Here is a 12,291-nt window from a genome sequence, read left to right as displayed (position 1 = left end):
TTTCATATTTTTATTTCTTTAAAAATTAAAAAAAAAAATTCATTTCTTATTTTAATTCTTATTTTGTCTGTCCTATTTTGCAACTATGCAGTGTCGAAATCAGACATTGAGATTGTCAACATAAACAGTGAGTGCGAAGCTCTTAGGTCAAGCTTCGGGCCTTCAAATGTGAAAAACTTACAATGGAAGAAGAAATTAGTGCACTAATCTCTTCTTCCATAACAAGCTTTTCCCCTTTCAAAGGTCGAAACTTAACCTCAAGAGTTTCATAATCACTCTTTATCTTCACAATCTCTAGCTACTATCCACAACATAGCTCAACTGAACAGAAAAGGAAAACGTACAGGCATGTATTCAATCTTGGTATGCCTATCTTCTCTCTCTCTTTGACTTCGATTGTTTTATGGTATGAGTTAGGCCTCATCATGGGCTGGGCTAGGGCCAGCCCTACCCTAAATTTTAGGGCTTAGAGTAGGGCCGGGTTGGGCTTTGACCAAGTCAACTAAACTTAGGGCCAAGCCGAGGCTTCAATACGTAAGCCCTTACCCGCCCTTAAGGCCCATTCCACAAGGGCCGAAAGGGCAGAGTCGGGCTAGTCCTTTTCGAATAGGGTCGGGTCAAGTTTTTGTTTAACTCATATAAGACACAATTTTGGTAACTACATAAACTCAAACTGAAAAAGAAAAAAAAAACATATATATATGAAACTGAATACTTGAGATTTGAGAACCTGATTTAATCACAAATATCTACAAATCTCACATAAACTAACTCACATTCTTAAATCTTACTGATCAAGTAGTAGACTTGAAATTGAAATGAAACTGCACAAAGGCAGTAAGCCATTGAGGCTACAAAAAAATGAAGCAATGTTTGACACTTTGATACAAAAACTGATCATGTCTTCATGACTTTACCAATTCACAAGAAGTGGTAATCTTTGATACAAAAACTGAACTACTGAAGCATGGTTTGCACAGAGCCACTAAGCCACTAAGGCTACAAAAACTGAAGCAGTGCTTGACACTTCAATACAAAAACTGATCAAGTCTTCATCAAATCACAAGAAGTGGTAATCTTTCATGGCAACCAAACAAAGAACCTGCAAAGGAAAACCATATAATTAATTTATGTGGGATTTCAGTTCAGCAACATATATAAATGCAACTAAACATATATTTCTGGAAAAACTTGCTTCTAGACACATATTTCACTTTCACTTTCAGTTTAACGACATATTTTTCAGTTCAGCAACAAATGTAAACAAGCATATTGAAACCTCAATTTTAACACAAACAAAACATACCAAATCCAAAAAACATTCAGCAACATATATAAATGCAACTGGACATATATTTCTAGAAAAAACTTGCTTATGGACATATATATATTCACTTTCACTTTCAATTTGACAACACATATTTCAGTTCAGCAACAAATGCAAACAAGTATATTGAAACCTCAATTTTAACACAAACAAAACATACCAAATTCAAAAAACACAGTCACACACCTTTCCTTAATCTCCAATTGACTTGACCCCTTCTGTACTTGAATTAGCACGTTCAAGTGCAATCATCAATTCCGATCTTGCTAGTTTTGCATTATGTTCCTCTTCAACTCGGAGCTCATCTTGCTTCTTGTCTTGCTGCCTTGCTTCTACCAGCTTCCAATCTTTCAAGCAAATCAGTGCTTGAATTGTGTCCAGGCTCAGACTTGCCCTCTTCTCCAATACAACTCTTCCACCAGCACTAAAAGCTGCTTCCGAAGCTACTGTTGAAGCTGAAATAGATAGCAGGTCACGAGCTATTAAAGAAAGTACGGGACAGACTTCTTCATGAGATCTCCACCAACCTAAAAGGTTAAATTCAAATTCATCAGCAACTTCAAGTGTAGGCATATCAATATAATATTGTAAATCAGAACTTGAAGAGGTAGAAGTAGAAGTTGCTGTTTTACCCTTTTTAAGACCTCCTCAGCAAAGTCCTCATCTTCATCATTAGGTAACACAATAGAATCAAAAGAAGATGTAGGTAAATTAGAGCTTATACTAGAGGTTGGTACCACATTCACTACATTATCCTTGTACACTTCGTGCAATTCAAACAATTGATGTTTTAAACTAGAGATAGCAGTTTCAATTTCCCAATCTTCAGCACCCATACTTTTCATCCATTAGCTAATTGTAAAAAACTTATATCTAGGATCCATAGCAGCAGCAAGACAAAATACAAGAGGAAAAGCTTTCCAATACTTAGCAAATTTTGACTTCATGGCCACCAAAGCAGCAACAATTACAGAACATTTAGCATATTTATTAAAAGCTGCATTGATACTTACTAAGCAAGGAATAACATGACATGAGGTTGGATAATACACACCACACAAGATTTTTCTTGAAGAATCAAAAAATTTTAAAAAGCGACACACAATTGAAGCAACTAACCAATCTTCATCAGTGGGAAGTGTTAAAGTGGAATGGCGATTAGATTGATTTAATTTTTGAACATATTGATTCAAAACAAATTTATAATTTTCAGGTAATTGCAGCAAATCATAGGTGGAATTCCACCTATGAGGAACATCATTATTGATATTCCTCTTTGGAATATTCAAATCTTGACATCAATTAACCCACAACTCATGCCTCTTAATTGATGAATTCATGCTACGAACTATATTTGTGATTTTTTCAATTGATGGAGATAATAAATGTAGACCATCTTGGACAATTAAATTCAAAATGTGAGCACTACAACGCACATGAAACAACTTTTTAAGGACAAAATTGAGCATGAGAAAATGAGGGAGTATTTCAACAACAACATCATTATTTGTCGCATTATCTAAAGATATTGAAAATATTTTCCTATGAATGCGCCAACAAATTAGCTCCTCATTTATGTGATTAGCAAGTGACTCACCGGTGTGTGGGAACTCTATCATTTTAAATGTAATGATCATTTTATTCAAATTCCATTTTTTATCGATAAAATGAGCAATTAAAGACATATATCCCATCTTTTGACGGGATGACCAGCAATCAGAAGTCAAACAAATTTTACGTTCAAAACTTTCAAACGTTTTGAGCAACTCAGTTCTTCCTGCAGCAAAGAGTTTCATCACATCTCTTTTGCAGGTAGAAGCTGATAATTCCACAAACTGAGGTGCAAAACCTCTTTGAATCATTCCCTTAAAATCGTGTTTGTCTACAAATATAAACGGTTGTTCATCCCTAACGACATAGTCGACTACTTCCTTTCTAGCACAATCTTTATTATAAGACCAGTTTAATACATTCCCACTAGAATCTGAACCTAATTGCATTTAAGTCCTAATATCAAGTGATTGACTACTTATATGACTCTCCCAATGCATACTTAAATGACTAGTTCCATTCTTTCCTCCACTTACCAACAACTGAGCACAGACACTACATTTAGCATATTGCACAACAACATTATCATCAACAGTTTCAACCTTTTCATAAAAGCTCCAAACAGAATCTTTTTTATCTTATTGTTTTTTAGATAAAGGAGGTTTAGAAGCTGTTTGTGGGGCTGTTTCAGTCAACGGTGTTGGATTTGGGTCTATGGAAGCAACAAACATGGGACTAGTTACTGACTCAGACATTTCCTCCATTACACTCGGGAGAATTAAGCTAACAAAACTCTAAGTACACCAACAAAACAACAAGTACATACACCACTATTAGGAGAAAGTTCAGAGTTTACTTGAAGTCCGATATAACAAAATGCAACAGCCACTAGTCACTGAACAGAAAATACAATTCCTCCTCCTTCCAAGTCTATTACTGCTTCCATCTCTTCTACTATCATAAACTTGTAACACACAGAAAAGCAAAGGGTAAGGATGCTTAATTGTAAATTTGTAATGTACAGATATAAGCAGAGTTTAATATTCATACTCTTACCACCAATTAGTTCAGAACAGATTTCAACATCAAGATGAAAATAAAGAGATGTTTAGGTTTATTTAAAGGCCAGACACATCAACTATTCTAAACGGATCTATTTTATTGTAACGGTAATAAAAATTTGGAAATCTGTGAAAATTTTGCCCATTGCTTTATATAAACTCTAAAGTGTCAAACTGTCAATTACTCAAATACATAACATCACCGACATCACCAAGACATCAAGTGTATGACTGAACGGGAATGAGAGAATACCCCATCGAGTGGATAAGCCCGACGTCACCATTTTTTTAGCTCTGAGCCTTTGAGGAGATCATCGGTCTATGTTTTCGCTCTGAGAGTGCTTGATCAAGGAAGAATTGTGAGATTGAGAGAGAGAGAGAGAGAGAGAGAGAGAGAGAGAGAGAGAGAGAGAGAGAGAGAGATTCAAACCCAGAAGGCCAGAACAAACAAAAAACGAGAACGAGGTCCTCACCTTCTGCATCGACGGTGGATGCATAACGAAGACTGGGAACGAAGTCCACACGACCACACCTTGTGCGTAGACATCACCTACTCCACTGCCTCAACTCGGGTCGGAACCGGACACTGTCAACACCATAGCCTCAACTTGCATCACAAGCTCGAGTCGCCGACTCCGTCTACTCCTCTATCTGCTGTCCGACTCGTCGGCAAGTCTCGATATGAGGTCCGATTAGTCACAATCCTACCAGAACAAGTCTCGATCTGAGGTCCGACTTGTCGCAAGCCTACCGGAACAAGTCTCGATCTGCGGCGAAGATGATAGGTTTGCTGGTCTGGACTCTGAAGGAGAGTAGTCGCAAGTCTCTGCTGATCTAAAACGGCCGGATGTGGTGGCTGGCGGCGGAGAAGTATAGGTTTGAGAGGGAGGCGGCCTTTGAGTCTTTGAGAGACACTCGATTAGGTCGATGACTCGATAGTGGGATAGGTTTTGATGTCTAGGTTAGGATTTTGATAAAGTGGCTACTTGAGTTGGACTTCGACATTTGGGTTGGGCCTTAAACAGCCAGAATGATTTAAGAGACCCATTTTGTACAGATTGACAGATTCAATTCTTCAAATACTTCATCAAAACTTCTATAGTTTTCATACACATGTAATATTGTAATGGGTAAAAATCACAAATAGTACCTGAACTATACCTCAATTTTATCGATAGTACTTGAACTTCAATTTTGATCACAACTAGTACCCGAACTTTTCGATTTCATTTAAAATGGTACCTAGAGCCACCTTCGGTCACTATTCTGACTAAAAACGGCATGTGAGGCGATCATAATGATGATCCTTGGTGATTTCAAGGGTTGAGATCATAGCGATGATCTTTTTGGTAATAGGCTTTCCTTGAACTTTTATTTTTATTTTTTTAATTTTTTTTTGGATTTGGCTTTTTTGGCCGGGATAGTGACCAAAAGTGGCTCTAGGTACCATTTTAAATGAAATCGAAAAGTTCGGGTACTGGCTGTGATCAAAATTGAAGTTCAGGTACCATCGATAAAATGTAGGATTAGTTCAGGTACCATTTGTGATGATAACCCTATTGTAATAGAAAATAATAAAAATATAAAATTAATTTTTACTGCCGGATTAGGGCTGGGCTTTTAGGGTCGGGCCGGGCTTCATTTGTATGACCCATACCCTACCCTATTTTAGAAAGGGTTGGGCCGACCCGCGCGGGCGGGCTTTGGGCCCAAGGGTCATATGATGAGGCCTATGAGTAATATGACATTAGTTTTGGATCATTTATTTTTTTATGTATTCAGCTTAGATTGATAATTGAGGTACGCCTCAGCACCCTGCAAGAACTTACACATTGGAACACCAAGAAGGAGCTATTTGCGTAAGTATATCAGTATATCTTGATGCGTATTAAGTTGTTGCATTGTTAGTAAATGCTTAATTATGATATGTTATGACCTCTTCAAGGTATAGGTTCTAAAATTTACATATTCAATTGAAATTACAACACTACCCAAAAGAATATAGGTTAAAATGAAGATGTGCGCAAAATGTTGAAATTATCTGTAAGGGTGATTAATTCACTCTTATCTATCACTATTCCCAAGATATTTTTTTTTATTGTTTCTCCCACTTAAATTTCTTCCTAAACTTCTTTCTTCACGACTTCCCTTTAATTTGTATCATAATACTACTAATTCTTTTTTGCAAGATCCATACTCAGAAGTTGTATCTCAGCCATGCATTACCACTATGATGGAGTTGAATCCTGTTAAAGCATCTCAATGCCATCAACAACCATACTGAACTATAATATATCAGAAAAGGTAACATTATGTAAAAATAAAATCTATTAAATTTCCACATATCAAAATACCTTATCACAATCATTTTCTCCTATTTTCCAGAACTTACAGTAGATCTTTTCCACCAAAGTCGATTTCAATCCTTTTATTCCTTTCTAACATTTACACATAATTATTGTACATCTAACCATCCCTCCAATATGTTTGCAGGTGATTAGCCCATTCTTTACATTATTGTTCTCATGAATTCTACTATCTCCCAAAGTCAAGAACCGATCCATCTGATGCGGCTGAAATAGCCTCACAATTTAACCCTGCAAAATGTAGTTGTTAGTATAGGATAAGCAGGGATCGTTCAGTCCGGGGATTGTAGGGTACACCTATACAAAAAGGTCAATTAATAAATAAAAGAACAAAATGGGGGGTTTTGAAATTTGGTTCCTAATCTACTTAAAATAAAAACAAAACAAATAAAATTATATACAATGATCGACTTCCCTAACCTAGACCAACACCACTCAGAAATTACTAAGTGTAAAAACAGAAAATCCATTTCAACATGCTACAAAAATGTGTCCATCCTTAATGCCTAGATAAGAGCTCAAATGAAAAGCCTCAGCAGATCAATGCACTTATTTGATTCATTCTAATGTAGGGTTGGATCGGAAAAGTCCTTACCAAGCCTAATACTACTAATTTTCGAAAACACTCAGCGTAATTCTCTTAACTAGTAACCCTCGAATCAACTCACACGTGCAAATTAACCATTACACATAGAATTTAACACGTAATTTTCAGAATCATTTAATTATTAAAGCATGATTTTTACCACCCGTTAGAACTAATTACTACTTGTTTAACTCAGCGTCTTAACAAATAACAATTACTCTTTGCAAATTAAGCAAACACACAAGAACATTCAGCGTGATTCTAGCATGCAAACTTATTAACCAAACTCTGAAAATTACCTAAACAAGTAAAAGGGCACAAGATTGTAACATGCATCATAAAAGAATTCTCGAAATTAACTCAATAATAAACTGAAAATCTCAAAAATATTAATAAAAATATTCTGAAAATTTCATATCTCCAATTACACAACTCGCAAATCCAAACACACAAAATCGAAACAAAAATTATAAGTAGAGTCATAGTTACACTTTGAACCTTTCCTCAGCGGCTTGGCAACAAGGTGATGAACTCGTCTCTGCTATGGTGGTGGAGCATCCTTGACTCAGCGCCTAAGAGCTTTGTAGATTGATGGATGGATGGTGTCACGGTCTTGTAGCTGATGGAGGTTTAAGGAGTGAATTGGGCAGAGTCTAGGAAAAGTTTTTGGCCAGGAAGTGATGCAAATTCAGTTCTGGACGTTGCCTATTTATAGGGGAGCATTGGTTGGCTTTTGTCGATCATACCCTTCATCATTGGACGGATGGGATTGCATCGTAATTCCTTTAATTTTCCAACTGAAACATCTCCTTTAAGGCCTTAAGTCCTCTCATAATGGGGCAATTCCTTTAATTTCCAAGCTGAAACATCTTTCTCCTTTATTCTCCAACTGAAAACGTCTTTCACTTTATTACCCTTCTTCATTGCTTGGTCAACCAGATTTAATAGAGGGCACAAAATTAAATTATTTTAGAGAAAATAAAAGAAATTAAAACAATTTAATTTCAGAAAAATACACCCATAAATTCTCTCTTAAGGCCCACAGATTAGCATGACGGTGAGGAATCCTGATCCAGTTAGGATTCTTCATGAATTTTGCGTTTTCTGCCTATTTCACTCCTAACACTCTACAAGACTCTTAAAATGACTCGATGACTCAAAACACGAAACTTAAGAGAGAAACAAGGCTAAAATGGAGCATATACTCATTAATATCGTTGCACATTGTGCTCCTATCACCATCCAAGACAGCCACCAAAATTTTGCTATGACTGTCGATCAATCCTACCAAAATCTAGCTCGCTGTCTTGAGTGGATCAGTTCTTAGCTCTGGGAGATAGTATCAACTATGAAAACAATTACGAAAAAAATTAAAATCAACGGCTTCACTTTACCAACGTAAGTCTGTTCTCATTTACATTTCCTATCTGCTTCAACAATATACGAAAAAAATCTCTTCTCATCTATTTCCACATGCACTCAATTATATCTTCTTGGTTGCCTTAAATCGATTAATCCTTATGGGCGCATTTGATGGAGACCTCAGGAAAAGGACGCTGCTCCTTTGTGTAATACCATATTAAAGATACTATCTTATCAAAGTTTTATTCATTTACTTATTTTTTAATATATTTTTTTTGTATATCTTCTACGACCTGATTTACATCTTTCTTATTCCTCCACTTTCATTTACAATGTTGGTTGACAATGTCATTTTACACTTTACATAGGTTCGTTACTTTACAACCAAATTTCAATTTTATTTCTCAGCTCCCTCTCTCAAGGTTCAATCTATATGTATAAAGACAACATAACAAGAATGAAGATGTATTACAAATAATTATTATTGTTTATTTTTATTCTTATTTTGGTATGTCCTATTCTTTTCTGCATTCTATAACACCACATTAAACAACAATATCAACAATGTTTTTTTGCTCACTCCAAGAATATCAACATTTGTACACAACATTATCTTCAACACAACGCAAAAATCAGAGACAAAAGTGGTAACTCAGATTGTCAACATAAAGAGTGACTATGAAGCTCTTAAGGTAAGCTTCGGCCCTTCAAATGTGAAAACCTTGCAATGGAAGAACACATTAGCGCACTAATCTCTTCTTCCATAACAAGCTTTTCCCCTTTCAAAGGCCGAAGCTTAACCTCAAGAGCTTCATACTCACTGTTTATCTTCACATTCTCCAGCTACTATCTGCAACACAGCTCAACTGAACAGAAAATCAAAACGTACTTCACTATTCCTTACAATGGTTTAATTTTGAAAGAAGATATAGATACTCACATACTTTTACAATTGCCCTTTCCAAGAACTGAACAGTCTATATAACTTCCTTAGATACTTTTAACATCGCTGCTAGGAATACAAACCTCAGACTAGAAACTCAACTGAATCCCACCCACATTACAGAATTCAGCCACAATTGAGGAAAAGGAAGTTGCTCTTCTGTGTATTACCATATTAAAGGTACTATCTTTTCAAGTTTTTATTCATTTACTTATTTCCTCATTTTGCACTCACTTCTTCAGATTGGGTAGTTATATCTATCTTCTTATTACAATTCCTTTTTATACAGCAAAAACTACATTATATGAGGACCAAATTCCATGCCAGCCAACACTCAACAGCCCAAAAAATGAAAAACACAAACATTCCATATTCTTCACCTAATTAACCTCTATCTGCCTTCTTCCTATTTGGGTAAGATTCTATATTTCATTAAACATCTCACATCTTTCAATTCTTTCCAATTGGACATGCATCTCTTCCCTTTTATTTTCACAATTAGTTATTTCTTTCTTTTTTTTCCTTCTGTTTTCAAAGTTCACTCATTTATTTCAGTATATCTCAAAATAAACGCCTATTTATTTCAATCTGCCATTCTTTATATATATTCACCAATAATAATTTACTTTTCTAATTTTGTATTAGGATATTCAACAGACGAAGCAATCAAATTAGGCAACAAGTTAATGGTGGCGGGAATGAGGAAAAGAAATTACAAAATGGGATGGACGTAATTGTTCATCTCAATGAAGATAGCTTGGAGGAATTCAACCCATGCTTGAGAACAAGATGTTGGAATATCGAAAAATTGGACATTCCATTGAAACACCCTATCTTCCTCCAAGCCATCATCATTTAGATCAACAATTACCTCCATCCCATTCTCTAATTTCTTCTCCTCATTACCGCCACCAATCACTTGCTCCCTAATCATTCTACCATTTATGTACATAATAAAGGCACTAAAATCTATCAATGTAAGTATGCTATACAGTACGTCAATTTTACTACCCTTTTGTCATTTTATAAATTCTCAAATCTTATTACATTTATGCTATAATTTCAATGGAAGGTTTGGATTTGGTTTTTATCACAATGATTGACAAGGATGAAAATTTGGGTTGTACTTTTGGTTTTTAAACTTGAAATGTTTTTTATTGAATTGTCCATAGCTTCAGTTTGGTTTCTTCATTTTGTAGTGTGCGGTGGTGAGTCTAGAGGTTACACGTATTAAAAGGGTGGGGATTTGGAGTGCAAACAAAGAGAAGAGGTTTTGTTGTTAAGAATCGTAAGTAATTGTTTATTTGCTGGTTCGCAAGTTCAAAAGTTTGGAGCTGGGTCTGAGCCATTTTTTTATAATGTTGTGCCATTTAAAACACAAGATTCTTTTTTGCCAGTTTGCTTAGTAGTTTTTATTCATTTATTATTCTCTAAGATTACAGTGTGATGTTAGATTGGTATGCTTTTCTTGTAGTTACCTACCATATGATACAATGCAAGCATTCCTCTGCAGTACATTGATACAGAATTGAGGAAAATGAAGTTGTTCTTCTGTGTATTACCACATTAAAGGTACTATCTTTTCAAGCTTTTATTCATTTACTTTTTTTCTAAAATTTAGGGTTTGGCTATTTGGTTGTCATTGGTTCTCAAAGTCTCCAATTTCCCTAATTTATGTTCAGGATTCGCTCCGTTTGCTTTATCACTGCAGTGTTCCAATAAAAGAAGAAGAAGAGTGATATATTTCAATTTGGTTTGAAAAGTAAGGATTGCATCTTTGCTGTTGTTTTTTTTTTTTTTTGTCTTACTGTTGTTTGATGAAACTGTTAAAACATAGTTCAATGAATTTTCAACACCCTATTGCTTCAAGCATTCCCCAATTACTTACTTATAGGTGTAATGAAGAAACTAACATAAAGAAATATTTATAATAATTCATTGGTTAAAAATTATGCTTTTAATATAACCTCTTCAATGTAAATGTTTCAGAATTTACAGATTGAGTCCAAATGTTAGAATTTTGTATACACAGATATAAAAAACATTGTTTTCATTTCATAATTAATATTTCATGATTAAAACGAATATGTCATGTACTTTTTCTATCATCTATGTCATCTATCTTTTCTATCATGATTACATTTCTTCATCAACTTCTTTCTTCACTTTTACAATATTAATTTGTATCATAATACTACCAATTCTTTTATCCAAGATCCATCCAAACCTCATGAAAATTTACACATTTTGGAGACACAGTTCCTGCTGCATATTTTACTGCAACAGTTGCTGCTACAGCTCCAAACCATTTCACATATTTGGCTGCAACATTTATACAACTTCACAGTACCGTGCAAAAATAAATTTTCTCTATGCTCCTACCTACACATCATCCAAATGTACAGCTCCTGGTACAGCTCCAAACCACTTCACATGTTCGGTCCCAAACATAGGATTACCATTTTTACTACCAATTGTTTGTAAATATGGTTGACAATCATGCTTTTTCTCTTGCTGAGCAATTGTCTCTGTCACTTTCTAAATCCAAACAAATATAACATTGACATAGATAAAACATACAGCGCCTGCCGTATGTAATAATGATCATAAACTTTATGTATAACACATTTCCTGTTGTCTTTGTTGTTCTTCTGTATATTGTATTGGTTATGGATTTTAGTAGTACAATGAAGTAATAACATTGTTGCTTTATTCCATTGTATTGGTAATGGATATGTGATTTTTACAAACTTTTTGTTTCTCTTCCTTCTTAATCGCTCAGTTCAAATTTTCACATTTTAGGTGCTGTTTCCTTTTAAAGCTGGACAAAAGTAAATAAACACAAGAATGAATATCATGCTATCCATAACCGAAAAAACTCCTTTACTTAACAAACTCCAAGCAAACTTTTTTCATACTGCGCTTATATATAGAATAAGAACTGCAACAAGGAAATATATAACAAAATGCCTCACCTTTGATTTTAAACTATAGAGCATTCAACTCTCAAACAAAATGTCTTTCCCACAAACCAAATCGAATCTTCCACAATTGTTTCTAAATTTTTCCTCATAACCCTTACCTATATTTCCTAC

General features: G+C 34.9%; 1 long non-coding RNA gene across 1 annotated transcript; it reads left to right on the top strand.

The window, feature by feature from the left end:
- Positions 1 to 9,938: 9,938 nt before the first annotated feature.
- LOC121050458 lies at positions 9,939 to 11,038 on the top strand. The gene is made up of 4 exons (XR_005803033.1): positions 9,939 to 10,173; positions 10,396 to 10,484; positions 10,671 to 10,768; positions 10,879 to 11,038. It is a non-coding gene; the product is annotated as an uncharacterized LOC121050458 (long non-coding RNA).
- The last annotated feature ends 1,253 nt before the right edge of the window (positions 11,039 to 12,291 follow it).

The sequence above is a fragment of the Rosa chinensis genome, chromosome 7 (genome assembly GCF_002994745.2).
Source record: "Rosa chinensis cultivar Old Blush chromosome 7, RchiOBHm-V2, whole genome shotgun sequence".
Classification (NCBI taxonomy): domain Eukaryota; kingdom Viridiplantae; phylum Streptophyta; class Magnoliopsida; order Rosales; family Rosaceae; genus Rosa; species Rosa chinensis.
Note: the sequence above shows the minus strand (reverse complement) of the source record. Positions and strands in the feature narration are given on the sequence as shown.